The following is a 4,437-nucleotide window of genomic DNA, read 5'->3' on the forward strand; positions in this document are numbered from 1 at the left end:
GGCCAGGATTCCCATTGGGAGACCCCGCTCTCTCTTAAGAGAGAGAGCTGTGTTCTCCTTTCTCTTTCCTTTGCCAATTAAACCTCCATTCCTAAACTCACTCCTTGTATGTGTCTGTGTCCTTAATCTTCTTGGTGTGAGACAACAAACCTCCGGTATTTACTCCAGAGAATGACACTGCTTCACTAAGATATAAAGCTACACCCTCCTTTAGACATTTGCTCTGGCCAAATTTACCCCTCACCCCAAGAGGGCACTCACAGCCAGTAATTGATCCAATGTAGGGGTACAAAGGCCAACTCGCTTTTCTCAAGTAGAAACCAACTCTTTGAGGCAATTTGTGCTCCTGCTTTTACAGTGTGATCAGGTTGAAGTAACACTCTGAGACAATAGCCTTGCTTAGCAACTTCTACTTTATCCAGTTTTCCTTACTCCTTGTCTCCTGAAAGCATTTCTTCAATAAACCACATGCATGCTATTTCCTGTCTCAGGCAGTACTTCTACAGAATTTGACCTAAACCGTTACATTGTGAAATGGGATTGTCAGTAAGGGAAGTAACTCTTCCCAACTTGCAATGTCTCCCTAAGAGACATTACAAAAAGAAAGGGAAAAGACTGACACATACATTTACGCTATATGAAACTGCACATTTTAGTGTACTGCTAGACATAGTGTGCAGGTTTCCTCTTGCATGCCAACTGTTGACTCTTATATGTTGTGCTGAGAAGGATTCTGACACCCAGCCTGGGCTCAGTGTGCAAGAGTGCTGATTGACATGGAATACTTGCTTCAGGCAGGAGATAGAGGTGTGCAGGAGGAGGTGGGGTGAAGGATAATTTCATTGTAATTTTGCTGTTGAAAAAAACCCTTCTATTTTCTTAACATTTCAGGCATATTTTTGGTGCCAAACAAAGGGTGATAAATTCCTCAGTAACTCAATTTCAAAACAAGTGTGGATATGACATTTCAAAGGCACTGTACTGTAGTGGTGAAGAACAAAATTCCATCCCAGGCCACAGGCTCAAAGTTAAATGGCCTGGGATGGAATTCTGGCTCCTCCATTTACAAATTATATGACCTTGAACAAGTTACTTAATCTCAAATTCCAGGTCTATAAAACTACAATATCAGTATAAAGGTTCACTATAGAATTTTTATGAGAATGAAATAAGTTGATTCTTGTAAAGGTAGAACAGTGCCTGGTACATATTAATTATCTGATGACTGTAGGCTTTTATTATTTTCATTTAATGATTTCAAAATAGTAGTCTTGGCCAGTGAGTGATTATTCCTTATTTAAAAAGTTTATTTATCATCACATAACTGGTTATTCATGTTAATTTAAGAAAAAGTCCTTTGTACTGTAGAATTACAACTTTTAGGTGATGAAATACAACTACTTAAACTTTTAAGTGAATAGTTAATAAGGCTTGTGATTGACCTTATTATCTGTGATTCATCAGGTTAAGATCTGGGGTGCTTCATTCCTTCTGGCAATTATAAATGTTAATAACCTTAGGGAAGACAGTAAAAGAGGAAATCAAACTAAAAGAGATTTAAAATTAGAGGTTGAAACTCTTGGAAATATTGATTAGAAGAAATAACTTTTTAATGGAAGTTCTTTTCACCTTTGAAAGTCATTTCCAATGTTGATTTACTTATTTCACTATGTCTGACACAAGTTGAACAACATCTACTCATCAAAAAGTATTTAAATGGCTTCATATCTGGTATTCGTATGATTGCTTTGTTAATAGCAAAATCATGTAATTTAAGGATAGATATACTCTGTTTATTTTGTGGACATGTTTGTACAGTGTGCAAGCCACTTGAAATAACGGTAACAAAGTTGGGTTAATGGAGTTTCTAAGTGAAAAATTAAATTGTATGGTTCTTAAGAGAAACCAGAAAGAATTTGAACTGCTGCTGTCTTAGACGTGCTAATGTGGCTGTTATCAGTCTGAGGTGGAAGAATGAGGTATTGCATGAATGGTTTACATTTAGCCGTGCTTTTTTCAAGCTATGTTAAAAATTCCATTATGGGCCGGGCGTAGTGGCTCACGCCTGTAATCCCAGCACTTTGGGAGGCCGAGGGGGCACATCACGAGGTCAGGAGATCGAGACCATCCTGGCTAACACGGTGAAACCCCATCTCTACTAAAAATACAAAAAAAATTAGTCAGGCGTGGTGGCGGGCGCCTGTAGTCCCACCTACTTGGGAGGCTGAGGCAGGAGAATGTCGTGAACCTGGGAGGTGGAGCTTGCAGTAAGTCGAGATGGCACCACTGCACTCCAGCCTGGGCAACAGAGCGAGACAGCGTCTCAAAAAAAAAAAAAAAAAAAAAAAAAAAAAAATCCATTGTGGTGAATATTTAACTGTAACAAAAAATAGGCTACATTTGCATTAGCCTACCCTAGATGATACCTAATTGGCACACAAATTCCATAGGAAGGCAATATTCCTACTCATTAACTTTCTTTTTTTCTTTGAGAAGGAGTCTCACTCTGTCGCCCAGACTGGAGTGCAGTGAGGCAATCTAAGCTCACTGCAACCTCTGCCTCCCAGGCTCAAGCAATCCTCCCACCTCAGCCTCCCCAGTAGCTGGGACTATAGGTGTGCACCAACACGCCTGGCTAATTTTTGTAGTTTTTTTCTTTTTTGGGGGTAGAGATGGGGTTTCACCATGTTGGCCGGACTGGTGTCAAACTCCTGACCTCAGGTGATCTGCCCACCTTGGCCACCCAATGTCCTGAGATTACAGACATGAGCCACCACGCCTGGCCTTCTACTCATTAACTTTCTACAAGAATCCTGTGGTGAAATAATTAAACAAATTTCAAGTGAGAGTTTATAGAACCATACACATAAAAGGTAACCATGTGAGATGATGAATATGTTAATTTGCTTGATTGTAGTATTCATTTCACTATGTATATGTGTCTCAAAATTACATGGTACACCTTAAATATATACAATTTTAAAAAGGTAATAGATAAATATCTTGTACTGGGGGTGGGTGTGGGTTCAGAAAACAGTCACAGAAAAATCTAGTTGTATAACGTATTTTAAAAATATTTTGGGGGCAAGGTGTGGTGACTCACACCTGTAATACCAGCACTTTGGGATGCCAAGGTGGGGGATCACTTGAGCCCAGGAGTTTTGACACCAGCCTTGGCAACATGGCAAAACCCTATCTGTACACATAAAAAATACAAAAATTATCCAGGTATGGTGGCACCTACCTGTAGTCCCAACTACTTGGGAGGCTGAGGTAAGAGGATTGCTTGAGCCCAGGAGGTAGAAGTTGTGGTGAGCTATGATCATGCCACTGCACTCCAGCCTGGGCAATAGAGTGAGATTCTGTTTCAATATGCATTTCTGCTAAAATCATTATTATTTTCACATGTACCATAATTGACTTTAAAAGGAATATAAGTACTTTCTACCTTATTGAAAGATAGTCTAAATAGTCTCATATATTTGGTTGTGTTAGTTATAACAATATCTGTAAAGTTGTAAGTAGCTAGTTAAATATCATAAAATTGATGAGTAAATTTAATTTCCCTTAATAAACATATAATAAATAAATTCATTTCTCTATACCAAACAAGGACACAAGCATTATAATAGAAAGGTTAAGCGCATTATGTAACAAATAACCCTTGATATTAAAGTAGACTCTCACATAGGGTTTGGCACAAAGTAAGCTCTTGGCAAATGTCAATTTCCTTCCCCTTCTCTTCTCTCCTCTATATTAATATATTGACTTTCTCTTATTAAATGTGGTATATTTTTGGTTTCTCTAAAGAAACAAAATTTCAGCAAGCATTGATCACACATACGATTACCACCCAGTCTCCCATACGATTACCACCCAGTCTCCCAAGTCTCCCGGATGATGTAGGCTAAAGGGGACACATTTTAACGCCTAGGAAGGGTAGGAAAGTGAACTACAGTGTAATAGGTACAGGCAATTGTCTCAACCAAGCCTCAGACAAATTGCAGGCAGATCAGGGATTTAAACCTTTCTTCATAATGTAATCTTACTATTTCAAACTACAGATGCTCCTTGACTTATGATTTGGTTACATCCCAGTAAACTAATTGTAAATTGAAAACATCGGGGCCGGGCGCGGTGGCTCAAGCCTGTAATCCCAGCACTTTGGGAGGCCGAGACGGGCGGATCACGAGGTCAGGAGATCGAGACCATCCTGGCTAACACGCTGAAACCCCGTCTCTACTAAAAATACAAAAAACTAGCCGGGCGTGGTGGCGGGCGCCTGTGGTCCCAGCTACTCTGGAGGCTGAGGCAGGAGAATGGCGTAAACCCGGGAGGCGGAGCTTGCAGTGAGCTGAGATCAGGCCACTGCACTCCAGCACGGGCGACAGAGCAAGACTCCGTCTCAAAAAAAAAAAAAAAAAAGAAAAAAAAAAA

This window comes from Piliocolobus tephrosceles, chromosome 14 (genome assembly GCF_002776525.5).
Source record: "Piliocolobus tephrosceles isolate RC106 chromosome 14, ASM277652v3, whole genome shotgun sequence".
In the NCBI taxonomy this organism is placed as follows: Eukaryota; Metazoa; Chordata; class Mammalia; order Primates; family Cercopithecidae; genus Piliocolobus; species Piliocolobus tephrosceles.